Here is a 16,019-nt window from a genome sequence, read left to right as displayed (position 1 = left end):
TCCTCCCCCTCCAACCCCCCGGCCCTCCTCTCCCGGCGCCACCGCTTCTCCGTGCCCCCCCTTCATCCCGGCTACCTGGGCCCACATCACCGCGGGCAGCTCCGTAGACTGACCCCAGGAGGGCCCCAGGGGCCCCCAAATCCCACCTCTGCTCCGGGAAATCTCTGCTCTCCCCATCCCACCAGCCTCGGGTCACAGCCCTGGCTCAGAAAAGGGTTGAATTCTGGGCTGGGCCTCTGAGGGAATGGGTTGTGGGAGCCTCCTGGCCTCATTTTCCCATCTGTCGGATGGGGGGGTGGGAATGTAGGTCCAGTGCCAGGCACTGGGGACATGGCAGTGACGGACACAGGCTGGGGCTCTGCGGCTGGTGCTCAGAGCCGGCTGCCCAGGGAGGAACCATCCCTGAGCCCTCCACCTAACTTGCACAAGCTAACAGGGAGACAGGACTGCGGGGTCTGGGGAGCAGGAGAGCGCCACTGAGGCTCCTAGGGCAAGGTTGGGATCCAGAAACCTCCCTTGCCCCATCAAACTGACTCCTCACCCAGAGAAGCCTGTGTCTGCGGCCTGGGCTATGCCAGAGAAACCCCACACTGGGCCAGTGGTGGATCCTCCCAGGGCGGGAGCTGGAGACCCAGGAAAGGACCCCCATCTCCCGCATGCCCCAACCCCTTCAAAGCACCAAACACAAAGGCTTCCAGTCCCCAGCTCCCCTCATGCCCCCTCCCCATCACCCTGGGCTCAAGTGTCACTTCCCAGATGGCCCTGTCTGGACAGCTTCCCCCATCCCTGCCTATCCCAGGATCTGCTTTGTTTCCCAGAAATTATGTTACTGACTTGTGTACTTGTGGATGGCACTTCACTCCCACTATAATAGGCCCTTGTCCGTCCAAGGTGGCCTCAGCACCTTGAACAGTGCCTGGCACATAGTAGGTGCTCACTAAACATGTCTGAGATGAGTAAGTGAACAAATGAATGGACGAACAAACAGATAATGATAGTAGCTGTTAAAAGCCTAGAAACCCACACTGTACCCAGATACAAGGATACCAACAAGGATACCATGACTCGTGATCAAATAAGTTTGGAAACCAGAAACTGTTAACATCTCTGAGAGTCCCACATTAGCATTTTAAAGGCTCTGAAAAGCCCTGAAAGTTTTTAAAACTTAATTCTGTTTAATGCAGTGTTGCCAAATGTGTTTGGCCGCAGAAAAGATTTTTTTTTTTTTTTTTTTAATTCTTTTGGTAGAACATCAACCAAATCCTGGAATACATTTCGGGAAACATCAATATAAACTCACTTTCCACCGTCACAACCATGACTTTACAGATGGTAAACTGAATCTTAGAAAGACAAAAGGACTTGCCTCTTTTGTTTTGTGAGGTCAAGTCGAGTATAGTGCTTGGCACATAGTAGCTGCTCCAAAAATATTCAAACAAACGGCTATAAAGTAAATTCATGAGTAAGGTCTACCACTTGTGTGTATTTTCTCTGCCCCTGTACTAACAGTCTGAATCATGCAAGCAATGACAAGAGTCTCTTCTCCTGGGAAGTTGGCACTCGTGCTTCCTACATGCACACATGTACATACATGTACCCACACAGACAACTCGAGCCAGTAGACACATGCACACAGACACACACATGCATACATACAAACAGGCACACAGTCATATACACACAGGTACACCATTCTGGGGCATACGTGTTCCACACAGTCCCCTTTCCTGTGCCTGGCCAGTGTGTCCCTAAGAAAAGCAACTGTCCTTGGTGCGGAGGAGAGGACATGAGGGGTGGAGAGCCTCATGCACAACCTGGCACTTCCCAGAGGGTAGGGTCACCCCAGCAGGTGACAGACTAAAAGCTACGTTCTTCCCCACCCACTTTCTCTGGCACTGCTTTCTCTGGCACAAACATACCGGTGAGAGAGAAAGACAAAGTTAAGTGCCTTGGGTATGCCTCCCACTCCAACCCTCCGGATGGCCATTTCGGTTTGACAAAGCCCTTCCTCGCCGCTCCAGAGATTTCACCCACAGACCTCTGGTGGGAGTGGAGCCCCCATTTCACAGAAAATGAAGCTGAAGCTTACTGATAACATGGAGAGGATGTGGGTGGAATAAGGGTATGAGCCCAGGTACAACTTGTTAAGAAACCCCCTATGCCCCAGAAGCTTGAGGGTCCCAGGCAGGCTCTGCTCTGGAACAGAGGCAGCAGCAAGGCTGATCCCTATCCGTGCCCTGCCCTCAGGCATAATTCTGCTACAAGGTCATTGTATGACCTTGGACATATGACTTGCCCTTTCTGGAAAAATCTGATCATTCACGTGAGGAAGGAGCTCAGCTGAGGATTCTCTGAGATCCATTATTGCTCATGAAAAAGAAAGCCTGAGGCTCCCTCGTGAGTAGTCAGAACTGAGTGTCCAGAATAAATGAGATATTGCCTATACAGTACATTGCCCAGTGCCTGCATACAAGGAGTGTTCATTAAATGTTAGCTGCTCTTGGTCTTGTCTTTCCATCCTTCTGGGTCCAAATCAAACACTTACCCCTCTTCCATACCTTGCCTGATTCCGTCTATCAAAAAGAATCCCTTCAAGAGTACCTGGCTGGCTCAGTTAGTAGAGCATGTGACTCTTGATCTCAGGGTGATGAGTTCAAGCCCTACACTGGGTATAGAAATTGCTTTAAAAAAAAAAAAAAAAGGGAATCCCTCCAACCTCGCTTAGCCCTCAACCCTCACCTCTATCTTGGGCTGCTCTATCTAGTCCTGTGGTTAGAGTCTTATATCCTCTCCAGACTGTGAACCTGGCCTCCCTGACGGCATGGCCTCCATTTGGTTCATCTCTGCATCCTCCCTGGAACAGCGTAAGTGTCTCACCTGGATAAAATACTCGGGATTTAGATAGAAGGGTAGGGAAGGGAAGGACGGATGACAGATGAATGAATGGATGATTGGGTGGATGATGAATGGATGATGGGTAGATGATGAATAAAACAGACGAATGGATTGGTGGATGAATGGATGGATGGATGGATGATGGAGGGGTGATGGATGGACAGATGACAGATAGATAATGGATGGATGGTTGGAAGGAAGGAGAGACATGACTAAAGGACTAAGGGAAAGAAATGCCCAAACCTCCAAGCTGCACATTCAGTGTAGTGCCCCTTCCTGAAGAATAAATAAAAACAGTCTATAAACATAGGAAAATGGTCAATCTGGCTAGTAATCAGGGGAATACAAATTAAAAGACAAGCTATTTCTTTTTTTTTTTACAAATAGTTTATTGTCAAATTAGTTTCCACATAACACTCAGTGCTCATCCCCACAAGTGTCCTCCTCCATGCCCATCCCCCCTCCCCCCCACATCCATCAGTCCTCAGTTTTTGTCAGCATTCAAGAGTCTCTCATGGTTTGCCTCTCTCCCTTTCCCCCACCATTTCCGCCCTTCTTCTCCCCCTTGTTCCTCAGTTAAGTTCCTCCTAACCCTCCTATACGTAAAGACAAGCTATTTCTTGCCTAGAAGACTGGCAAAAAGAGAAAGGGGGGAAAGAAGAAGAAGATGAAGGAGAAGGAGGAGGAAGAATAAGAGGAGGAGAAAAAAAGGAACACATCAGCATGTGCGCCAGGATTAGGAGAAACCTACATTTACACACTTACTGAAGGATAAACTGGTACACCCTTTGTGGAGAGTGATGTGCAAATATCTATCATATTTTTCAAATGACTATACTTTGACCTAACAATTCCACTTCTAGGAATCTAAAAACACAAAGATTTATAAATGAGAAGTCTCCCTGCATCATTTTTAACAGTGAAAAACTGGAAAACAACTAAATGTCCATCAATAGAGAACTGTAGATATAGAGTGTGGTGTATCCATTCTATAGAATGAAGGCTGCTGACGTGGAGTAGATCTACGATGCAAACATGAGGTTCTTTCCTAGACGGATGGTTCTTAACCCCAGCTGTACACTCATACTCCCCCAGGTAGCTTTCATAAAGAAAGAGGGGCGCCCAGTGGCTCAGTCAGTGAAGCGTCTGACTCGTGATTTCAGCTGAGGTCATGAATTCAAGAAACGCTGAGACTGCTTGGGACTCACTCTCCGCCGCTCTCTCTCTGCCCTTCCCCACTGTGTGCGCACATGCAGGCTTTCTTTCTCTCTCTCGAAATGAGTAATTAAACATTTTAAAAAATAAAATAAGGGCGCCCGGGTGGCTCAGTTGGTTAAGTATTCAACTTCGGCTCAGGCCATGATCTCGCAGCTCGTGGGTTCCAGCTCCGCATCGGGCTCTGTGCTGATGGCTCAGAGCCTGGAGCCTGCTTCAGATTCCGTGTCTCCCTCTCTCTCTGCCCCTCCCTTGCTTGTCCCCTGTCTCTCTCTTTCTCTCTCTCAAAAATAAACATTAAAAAAGTTTTTAATTAAAATAAATAAAAATAAACTAAAAAAGAGAGAGGAAGGAAAGGAAGGGAGGTACGGAGGAGGAAGGAAGGAAGGTAGGAAGGAAGGAAGGAAAAAGGAAAAAAATTGACCTAGGGCTCCATCCTCAAAGACTGAATTATTTGGTCCGTAATAAGATAGTAGGGCCCAGGCAATGTTCTTCCTTGATGTGCCTAAGATGATATTGATGTGCCACCAAGATTGGAAACTCCCTGCCACTTGAAAATAGCACATAACAGAAAGTAGAGCCAAGCAGTACATGATACTATCTAGGGTTAAAAGTATGTACCTATGGATATATAGGCATATGTTTTTGAGTCAATGCACCACCAAAAAAGGTCTGGGAAAAAAGATAACTGTAGAGGACAGTGCTTACCTCTGGGGAAGAAAGGCGTTAAATTATTATTTTTTAAGATGTGTAAATCTTTTTAAGATGGGACTAGAGATACAGGAAAAGGCAGGTCACACAGGCCGGTGGGGAGCGGGACAGAGCCCCTGTACCTTCACTCCTGGCCCCTCCCCAAGCCCAGAGTCCGGGGGCTTCTCCAGCCCCAGGAGAAAGCAGGAGCTTCCCTGCTGCCTTTTTGGCCCATTGGGCAGTTATAAATAAAGGTAATGGTTATTGACTCGGGTTTGCTACCTCCAGCCGTGTGACTCTGGGCAAGGTAGCTCTGTGCCTGTCTGTGCCGCTGCAAAACTGAGATCCCCTGGAGCCAAAAAAGCCAAGGAGACCGCGAGCTGAACTCTCAGACACCTGGAAAGACACCAACATCACAGTCAAGCCCTGATGCTTCTCTCACCTGATTTTTCGCTCAAAAGGGCACAGGAGCAAGGAAGGACCCAACTGCCCTGTGTAGGACTCCCTAGAGCTGCCTCTTCAGACTTTTCACTCTGTGGATTGGTCACTTTGCAGAGTAACTGGAAAAGACCTAACAATATCTTTCTAGCCTGTATTATTATCTTTTAGTACTTTTTATTTGTTGTTGTTGTTTTTTTAAGTAAACTCTACCCCCAACCTGGGGCTCAAACTCACAACCGGGAGATTAAGACTTGTATGCTNTATGCCAGCCAGGAGTCCTAGCCTGTATTTTTTTTTTAAGTTTATTTATTTATTTTGAGAGACAGTGCGTGAGCAGAGGGGGGGGCGGAGAGAAGGGAAGAGAGAGAATCCCAAGCGGACTCTGCGCTGTCAGTGCAGAGCCCGATGTGTGGTTCGACCCCACGAACGCTGAGATCGTGACCCGAGCCCAAATCAAGAGTCAGACGCTGCCGACTGAGCCACCCAAGCACTCCTAGCCTATATTATTTTAAAACCAAAGCTTCTTGTGTTTTCCCCTTCTTATGTTCCAGGAATTAAAATCCTAAACCAGTGACGACAAGTAGCTGATCCAACCAGTTCTGTCCCATTTCACAGACAGGGAAACTGAGGCCCATAGAGGGAGCTGTCCTGCCCAAGATCACAGAGCATGTTTCCTCCAGCCCACAACCCCCACAGCCCCGGAGAGAAATAAATCAAACTTGACCCAGGCCTTAAGCCAGAAGGGGTCTTTCTTTTTCATTCTGAGTTGTACTTAATTGCCAGGTTCCCTTACAAACACATCTCGTCTTCTCCTTCCCGCAAACTTCCCCCAACTCCATCCCTCACTCCTAGTGCTATTCAAGGGCAACGGGTCCATGAAAGATAAGGAAGGTCCAGAGGCCACTTAATAAAAGCTGGGCTGCACAGGCTTGGTCAGCACTGAGCCGGCTCAAAAACGTCCAGGCTGAAGCCCCCTGGGGCAGGAAGGGACAAGGGGAGCGTGAGATGGGGAATTTATTCAGTGAAAAGTTGTTTTATTTAGTATTAGTATTCAAATGTGTTTAGAATTTTTAGTTAGAATTTGGTATGAAAGTCTCCTGTTGCTTTTATCATTTAAAAATGATGTTTTACAATCTAGCATAATGTTTGGCACAAAGCCTTGGGTCACCAGTAGCTGTAATCTCACCATAGAGAGCTGCGAGCTGCACCCTCTGTGTGGGTGAGGATGGAAGGGGAGAAGAGACACAAGCCATCCCTCCACGGAAAGCGGCAGGAGGGTTTCAAGTCCTCAGGGATGGAGTATCTCTCACTTCCTGACCCCCAAGGTGGGGGGGGAGCAGGAGGGGGCCGGAGAGCCCACCAAAGATGGCGGCGGGGGAGGGAGCCCCAGTCAGATCCCCCACTCACTCCATCTAGGAGACATTTGCTCACTACTCACTCATTCACTTGCCCACACATTCACTTATTCCCTGAACGTCTGCACATCCACTCACTTAAGAAACCCTGTGTAAACACAAGGACCCAGAAGCTCAGGTCAACACCATCTACCAACGAGTGTGGGGTCCTGGAAGCCCACCAGGCTGACCGCACATCCCATACATGATTTCCTGCCCCTGAGTGAGTGGGGCAGGGCAGCCTTTGCCAATTCTCAGTAAGGCTGCTCTGGGAACTGGGGAACTGAGTTACTCCCCAAGGCCCCAGGACACAGAACCGGGACCAAAACACCTACACTGTGGAGGCAGATTGCACTTTAATGGAAAGAAGAACATATGAACCTCAAGCTAAAAATGCACATAGGTAGTGAGCTCCCAAAGAATGGAAGTGTGCAAATCCAGACTCGATGAAACTAAGGATGCCGCAAACACACCCAAAGAGATCTGAATGAAGAGACCTCCGACCTGGGATTGGCAGGATTCTGAGAAGTTCAAAGGCAAAAAGAGTGCAAGTCTGCATCTTCCCAACATGCGTGCCAGGCCATGGCTGGCCGCTCGCTCCCTGAAGGACACAGGGCATCTGCGGAACTGTCCTGGGCACCGAGATCATGTGCGCTGCTCACTGCTCCCCAGAGAAGCCAGCACTCTGCAGCCTCTGCCCCCTCTTCCCATCTCCCCTCCTCTGGGAGCCCACTCTCCTCCCTCACCCTCTCCCTGAGGACTCCCTAGCCCTGGTGATTGTCTCTCCTCTCCCCAGGTTCAGACCCACAGCCTCAGGGGGCTAAGGACAAAGCCGTATCCCTGGTTCAGGGACCAGAAATTTGCCGTGTGTTGCTTGTGGCTGCAAAGTCCTGCAGCCCCCCAGACGAGGGGGTCCCACCCAGCCTGGACGCGGCAGCCACTACCGCCCAGCCCCCTCTCCTCCAGCCATGCCCTGCTCCCTAACCAAGCCCAGATGGCCATCACTCTGCCTTCAGGCAGGTAAAATTCAGTGCAACAGGAGTCAGGTGAACAGTATGTTTTATTTAATTAGGATCAACAGAAGAGATAAACCTCACAGCAGGATAGGCAATGACAACGTTGCAAAAAAATAATTCATGCCCAGGTAATGAAAGGGCAAATTTCAATTACAGAGAAAACCAGGGGAGAGAGAAAGATGCCTGGCACCTCCAAGGAGGAGGAGGGCAGTGTAAGCGTCAGCAGTGCCCAGACCTGCGGGCCGGAGGTGGCCGGCACTCTAGGACTGGAAAGGAAGGCAAGGAGGCGGCCCTTCTGCAACAGCTGTCCCTCCCTCTCCTCATCACAAACAGGCCAGAAGGGTGCAGAGCTGGGGGCACTAGGGGGTGCTGTCTGGGTTCTGGCCGGATCCGCCCCACCAGGGTCACTGGGCAAGCTCACAGCCACCCAGGCCCAAATGAATGGTGTCCCCAAGGAGAGAGAACAAATGTCCTGACAGTGTTCACCAGATCACTCAGCTACTGGCCGCCCCCCTCCCCCCGGCCCTGATAAGGTTGCCCATCCAGTGCCCTCCCCTCCTCTGGACACGCCAATCTCACTTCTCACACCAGAGCAAGGAAAGACACCGCCAGCTCTCCAGAGTCCCTCCACCTTCTGAGCCTGCTTCTCACGTCTACCCTGGAAATAGAGGCCTTGAACTGGGTGACTTCCTCCAAGGGTGGTGGGCTGAGACCCCTAACCCACCAGCCCCTGGGTGCTCTCTGAAAATGAAGAGTTCACGATGGGGATGGCTGCAAAACAATGTGAACACAGGAATGCCACCGATCCGTAGCCCCACAAATGGTTTAGATGGTAGGTTTTAGGTTATGTAGATCTCACCTCAAATTTTTTAAAGTGAAAAAAAAAACCATGAAGGGTTCTGGCCCCTACCCCCCCGCCCAGACCAGCAGAGTGAGCATCTCTCGCACCTGGGCCCAGGGACATGCAATTTTTTTTGCATCTTTAATTTAAGTAATCTCTACACCCAACGTGGGGCTCGAACTCACGACCCAGAGATCAGAGTCACATAGTCTTCTGACGGAGCCAGGCAGGCACCCTGGAAATGCAATTTTCATCAGCTTTTCACTAGGGGGAGGTAAGAGCACACAGCGGAGTATCCACTCATTTGTAGGAATCCACACTCTCCCCACATCAAGGTTCCCCTTACCTTTCCCAGCAGAATGCCATGAATTACTTCAATAAATACTTCTTGTGCAAAGGAGTATTCAAAGCAATGAAGAATCCAAGTTTCTCCCTACAAATTGAGCGCACCCACCATGCCTTCCTTCCCTGGGCTTGGCCCCATGCACCTCAGACAGCAGAATTTGCACAAGTGGGCTCGAGCGCTCTCTCTCTTTCTCCCTCATCCCCTCACCCCGTCCTTCAGGTGACGGCAGCCCCAGCACCCCCATTAGCTGTAAGGAAAATTGCTGTTAAATTAGTGAGCCCATCTACAGAGCCCCATTTTATATCCCAATTCAGAAGATGGCATGAACATCTGCTTTCACTTCAAGACATTAATTTTCAATTATTGGAGAAAAACAAAATTAGTCCTGACAAATTGCTGGCGAGCACAGGCTCTTGTCTGGTGGTTCATAATAATAACTTCGGGGGCCCACAATTAGTGTCCTCGGACGGAGTTTCCTAATGGGTCCCTGTCATCTGGAGCCCGCAGCCTCCTAGGCCCCCAGCCGTTCTCGGCCATTCTCAGGGAACGTTCTCGGCCATTCTCAGGGAATGGCCTCTTTGGGACAGGCTCAGAGAACTAAGGAAGTTAGAGGTTCTTCTCTTTCTGGAGAAGTCAGGGCTAGGGTGGAGGGGAAGGGAGAAGATGAATAAAAACATCCGCCCTGACCACTTCCAGCTTCGGACAGTTCAAATCTTGCTTCCCTTTCATGCACTTACATGGGAATGCAAATCACTCCTGAGTCCAGGGGCGCCCAGCAAAGGCACACTTAGACCACTTTATAATTCCAGGCTGCCATCTTCAATGGGGGAGTGACGGGTGACATGATTCTCTTATGAGACCCCTTCCACCTGCCGTAATGTCATCCGGGATTCTAAGCCCAAAACTCAACAGCTCCAGCCTCCGAGATCGGAATACTTATGAATCTTCTATAACAAAAAACAAAAACAACAACAAAAAAGCCTATTTACTGGGGTCCCATCAACCCAGGAACCTGGTTCAGCCCAGGTCAGAGTCTACAGGAAAAAAAAAAAAAAGAAAACTCTGAATTTGCCAATCTCAAGAACCCCAAATCCAAAGAACAACCCACTTGGTAAGATATTATCAACACTGTAATCTCATTTGATGGGTTTTTTATGTATCTTGGCTGCTGTCGTCACTATATCAATAAGAAGCCACTGAAATGTGAATGAGCAGAAGAATTCAGAGATAATGACGTGGCAATCTTTGAATCTGACTTGTCACTATTGAAAACAAGCGTGTGTTTGCCTAGCGAACATAATCAAACTCCTGGTGGGGGCAGGGGGGGTATTAACCAGAGGGAGGCAGGTTGAAAGAAAGAAAGAAAGAAAGAAAGAAAGAAAGAAAGAAAGAAAGAAAGAAAGAAAGAAAGAAAGAAAGAAAGAAAGAAAACAAAACAACAACAACAAAGGAAAATTATATCTTTAAGAAGAGAATGAAAGCCGCTGCTACTTCCAAAGTCAACTCGGTAACTGAGCTCCAACATTGTGTAATTGACTTTGCAAGTAGAACAACAGCAACGTAACAAAGAAAATGTCAGTGTTTTCACAGCACTAATCTATAACGCTGGGAGGCCCTCCCGCTGTCAGCCAGGGCTGACAATACAATAGCTTTCAAAGGGATATTACCATCATGCTTTTATTCCTGACATCAATCAAGACAAAGAGAATCCTTTTCACAAGACATTAAAAATCAAACCTTTGTACAAGAAGATAGGTAAAACAGCACTCTCCTTAAAGACAGCCACACAGAGCAATCAGCTAATTGGCGCTCCTTAAAAGAGGTAAAGTATTTTTATTTACTGAGTGTACAACCCCAATCAGTCGGCTGCAACCGATCCTGTCAGGTAAGCTATGAATCAAAACTTTCCACCAGCACTGCACCCACTCTACTACACCCTCCCTCCCACAGTAGGCAGAGGGAGCTGACAGCGCTGGGAACTTCAAATGGGATATGACTGATCCAGGCTTAATTAGTCCATTTTGGGTGTAGAACTACTCTGATTCCCTACTAACGTGCACAAGATGCCCTTACAAGCGGAGAGGAATCTGCAGAAATTGTCAGTTTCGCCAATCCAGGTTTTCTCTGGCTACCCACAGCAATGGGGTGCCCACTAACAGTCTTCAAGGTATTATTCTTTTGCAGTTACCCTAGACCCACAGATAGAAGCCATGTTATCTATGGCAAGCGTTTTCAAGACATGAAGATAATATTTTTTGCAAACACCAGGGTACCATAGACAAGGTAAGGAAAGGTAAATCCATCCATCTTAACCTCAACCAAAGGGTTAACTGAATCTACACGTTCAGTTTCATTAAAAAAAAAAAAAAAAAAAAAACCACGGTTGGTTGGGGTAGGGGTGATGGTTGGAGTTGGGGAGGTATTCAGGAAAACTAAGCCACCTTCTGCTTGCGTACCAACAAGAGTTTCTGATGAGTGCGTGTCAAAAGTCGGTGCCACTTACTGAAGCCTGCAGATCCAGGAGCAGGGAGGTTAAGAGGTGCTCGTGTTTGTGAGAGTTCATCATCTGCACACTCTCCAAAACACCCGGCAGAGTGCAAGGGGTCCAAGATGCCGCCTCCCCACACCTCTTCCTCCCCATACCTCTTTGGAGCGTGATGGATCCACTGGTAGCAGGCCCCAGACTATTGCTAAGGAGGAGGGGGAGACAACCCACTCATCTTCCGAAGGGGGTCCCTTTGGAACTCAGAGCCAAGGTGTCCTGTGACTTTTCTCCTCCGGTACTTAACAGACCATCTGCCAAAAATATGGGAGTCCAGGCCCTCAAAGACAGAGATGCTCCTCTCTAAGCATCTGCAGCAGGAAAGAGGTTTTACTTTTCAGACAAAACAGAAACAGATTTCAGTTCATTTTTTAATTGTTTATTTTTAAACAGTATCTGAACAACAGGTGCTATTCACTTTACGAGCAGAAATTTTAAAGAGGGAACTGGCCTCAAACCCGCGCCGAACAATCCTATGCCGCTGCCACCACCTACATCAGCCTTTCTCCAAGAGCCAGGCAGCAAGCACATCTGTACAATCAGCCTCAGTGGCGGGTTCCCTTCGTTTACACATCCAAATGAACAGTTAAGAGAAATCAATGCATCTAATTGCCAGACTATTAAATCCTACATCAGGGGAAGAATTCCACAGCCACCAGCTTAAGAGTTGGCTACCGATATAGCGATTATTGCAACTTTCTATTAGATTGAACCAGATCCCCCTTTGGTCTGCAGCTAGCGACACTATGCTCAAAGATGCTGCACTTCGGGTTCTTCTTTCTCGTTTCTCCCTCGTCCTCCCCCTCGGCTAACACACTGTAGCGTGCCACAGCAGCGCCAGGGCTGGCTGGTTCTACTAAGTTACTTTATGACTGTAAAGTCACCGGCGTTTTGCACCTTTGGTTATTAATGCACTGCTGGGCACCTTATGGTTAAACGTTTAGCAGGGTCCTCCTGCCAGAGGCATAATACAGTTATCTTATTTTATCGCTTATTAAGTTTTTGCAAGGAAACAGGTGTAAGGATCTAAATAGCAATTACTAGACATAAGGGATGTTTTCTAGAGTAAGACAGGCTCTTCCAATCACTGGGAGTCAGTGACTTAATAGAGGAGGGGGGGGACTAAATATTAGGATTAAATGTCACTGCCCGATCCACATAGAAAGCTAAAGAACCTATAAAAGATTTGTTTTGCCCTTCCTACAAGATCATGTACATTTAGCCAAACAAATCTCAGCAATTTACACTTGTATGTGGTCTCAGCTGAATCAAGAAACCTGTAACCTCAGAATGCCTCTATTTATTACATCTCAATTATTTCCATGGAAACACAAGCAGTGGCGAACTACACTGTTCCCAAGTCCCTAGACCACCAATTTCTAAGATGGACTTTTGAGGAGCTATGAGCTGGCAGGGAAGGAAGACAGAGAAAAGGAGGGGAATGCAGAGAATTCACTGGGGGTGGTTTTGGATGTTGGGGGGGGTACATGGACACAGCCTGAGTGCTAATTAATATTAAGAACTGTAATTAACAGGCAGTTGTTAGATGGAGAAAATCAACAGTATTAAAATTATTCAAAAGTTTTAAGCTGCGGCTGGGGAAAAGGACATATTAATTCTCGTTTTATACATAAATATATAGGCTGTTTGGTGGATCTGAGGAGGCAGTGTGGGTGAAGGGAGACAGGTTACCAAGTCACCTGATACCATCAGCCAAAATAACATCAGTGAGATGTGATGAGAACAGCCCGGAGAATGAGGCCAAAATTATCAAAGGAAACAAATCATCTCACAACTGCCACACCACACCACCAGGAGACAGAAAGAGAGAGAGAATGGTGTAGGGAGGGAAAATCGGTCAGAAAACACGACTTTCATAACATTCATGGTTTTTTGGTGTTTTCTTTTTAATCAGAAGGCTTTTGAAAGCCAGTGAGGCTATTCTCCCCCTACCCTAGTGCCCTGGCCCCCTTCCCTATTTGCCGGTGTCCTCCCTGGGAGCCGGGTTTTCCAAAGAAGGCCAAACAGCTAGAGGGTCCATCTGACCCGGCTCCAGAAAGAAGACTGTGTGGATGAGTGGGAAGTGAGAAGCCCCCTCCCACACCCCAGGCCTGTTTGATTTTCAAAGCAGCAATGACGGGGATTCAAATCACACTTTCTGAACATCCATTAGAAATTGTTATATTTCTGTCTTTCCTTCCTGCTATGGGCTTTCACATTTCCGAGATCAATTACGAATTACAGTCAAGCGACTTTCACAGCAGAATGCTCGGGCCGGGGAAGCCCACAATGCCTCCACGTTAGCCCTGACACACAGCAGTGGAGGCAAAATAAAATAAAATAAAATTTAAAAGGCACCACTGTTCCTTAAGAAGCACCTTCAAGCATCTTTAAAGGTGAGGACCTCGTCATTTTAAACACTTGGTGCGGAGCTGTCCACACTCAAGCACACACTTTTGAATATTGCTTGAGAAAGGGGGGGAGGCAGTTCTTGAAAGGCAATAAATCCATCACCTGCTGAAACTCTTATCTATTCAAATTATCATCTCTCTTAATTCCTCCCTTGATAAGTGGCCACATCTCCATCCTATCCACCCCAGTAAACTGAATAAAAGGCAAAGCAGTGAAAGACAAGGGTTGTAGCTGCTTTTGGAAAACGCAAAGAACCGCAGGAAGAAACAGGATCTCAGGCTCCAAGGGCAGAAAGGCGCTGTGTGGTTGATATTTACAATACTTCTCAAAATGCCTACACTGGTGTTCTTCCCACTTCGCTGTCCTTTCCCTACCAATTAGCTTGAATTGTCGGCTATACATACACACATACAGATTTAGAGAGAGACATCCATTAAAAACCATGTCAAGGCTCATTTCATGAAAGGCTGAGACCAATTCTTGAGTCTTTCTCAGAGATACACAGAGTGATTTTAGAATTAGGTTTCGAGCAACTCTGAAACACCCACCCATCTGTTCACTGCAAATTGCTCTACCTTTGCTTTCTGTGTCTGGCCTTCTGAAATAAGGAGGTTTGGAGGCAGGGATTGAGGTTAGAGGTAGGTAAGCCTTGGCTCTTGCTTTATGAAAAACCTGCTCCTATCCATAGATTTAACTCAAAATCCACTCTGGGAGTTAAATAAAACTGTTTTCCCAACTGCGGATTCCGAGTCAACATTTTCTTTTAGGGCATCTTAAGTGGCTCTTCAAGGAGTGAGGAGTGAGCAGTGAGCCATGGAAAGAGAAAATAAATCAAATATTATTTCAAGCCACAGAGCCCTTCTATTCAGCAAAAGGATGAGCATCAACCATTTGCCTGTCCCCTTTCCTGGGTTCTCTTCTGAGTTCCTTTTGCCTGGATCAGAACACCCTCTGGATCCCCAATTCTGTGCAGCAGGCCACGTTATCTGGGATTGGGATGGCAGCCCTGGTAAGGGGAACAAGACCAACTTCTCTCAAGGAAAAAGAGGAAAGGGACCAGCTAGCTGTCTTGCTGGGGGTTTGGACTGAGTTGGTCTGCTTCTAAGATGACAGGGACAGTCTCTGCTCAGCCAGGCGCCCTGGAATCTGCTGGGACTTTAGAAGGAGAGCAATGGCGGGTGTCTCAGACCCTCCCTGCCAGAGTCAGTCCCAGTCTTTCCAGCCAGGAGCAAGGCTGGCAGGAAAGGAGCGGGGCCCCAGCGCCTTCCCGCGCAGGCCTCCAGGAAATGAACTTTTCAGAGCAGAACTGGGCTCGGGCCAGAGGTCATCAGGGGAGTTGGGAAAGGACAAGGGCCTCGGGACTTCTGGCTCCAGAGACCTAGCAGCTTTCATCCTGTCCCTCCTGTCATCTCTCAGCGCGACGGGCCGGTCGGGCACCCACCCGAGACGCTGGAATCGGGACAAAGCAGCAGGCAGGCCTAGAGAGGCCAGCCAGGGGGGAGAGAAGGGCAGGGGAGGGGCTCCGTCGCCTGCGCGCGGCCTCTCCCTAGGGCCTTTGCTCTCCAGGGGCCCACCAGAGCCGGGGGCCCTTGATGGAAATAGAAAGCAAGGCAAAGGAGACGAAAGAAGGGGGGTGGTGTTTGTGTGTGTGCGTGTGTGTTGTGTATCCTCACTAACATGTGCGCTCCAGGGACCCGACACAGGAAGCTGGCCTAGGTGTCGAGGATGTGAAACGCCCAATGCCCGTGGTTGGGTCCCGGGCGCCCTCCACGAAGGGGCGCGCGCGGCGGCCGCTGCGCTCCCCTGGGGACCCGCGTCCAGCCGGCGCTGCGCAGACAATGAACTCCTGGCGGAGGNCCCGGCTTCCTCCTCCCCCTCCTCTTCCTCCTCCTCCGCCTCCGCCTCCTCCTCCGCCGCCGCCTCCTCCTCCTCTCCGCTCGCTCGCGCGGGTCCCCGGCCGCCCGCCCGCTCGCCGGTCCCTCCTCCCTCGCTCCCTCCCTCCCCGCTCGCTCGCTCGCGCCTCCGCCGGGCCTCGCTCGCTCACCTTTCACCGAGCGCGGCTTCGCCTGCNTCCTCCTCCCGATCCGGCTGCTGGGGCTGCACTGCAGAGACACATAATAAAGCCAGGCTTGGCTGGAAATGTAGCCGGGTCCCAGCAGGAGGATGTGAGGAGCGGAGTCCCGGCGGGGGAGCGCTCTGATCCCGTGGGGCGCCCCGCACTGCTCCC

At 49.1% G+C, this 16,019-nt stretch overlaps 1 protein-coding gene across 1 annotated transcript in view; it reads right to left on the bottom strand.

The window, feature by feature from the left end:
* Window positions 1–15,864, bottom strand: part of ZNF423 (zinc finger protein 423) — a 325,192-nt gene extending 309,328 nt beyond the window's left edge. Inside the window, exon 1 of the mRNA XM_077751410.1 lies at window positions 15,837–15,864. The gene's annotated coding sequence lies outside the window, so the exon portion shown is untranslated. The remainder of the gene's footprint in view (window positions 1–15,836) is intronic.
* Window positions 15,865–16,019: the final 155 nt, after the last annotated feature.

Source organism: Crocuta crocuta, unplaced genomic scaffold (genome assembly GCF_008692635.1).
Source record: "Crocuta crocuta isolate KB4526 unplaced genomic scaffold, BGI_CrCroc_1.0 scaffold124, whole genome shotgun sequence".
NCBI lineage: Eukaryota > Metazoa > Chordata > Mammalia > Carnivora > Hyaenidae > Crocuta > Crocuta crocuta.
The sequence above is the reverse complement of the archived record's forward strand: the minus strand, read 5'-3'. Positions and strand labels throughout refer to the sequence as shown.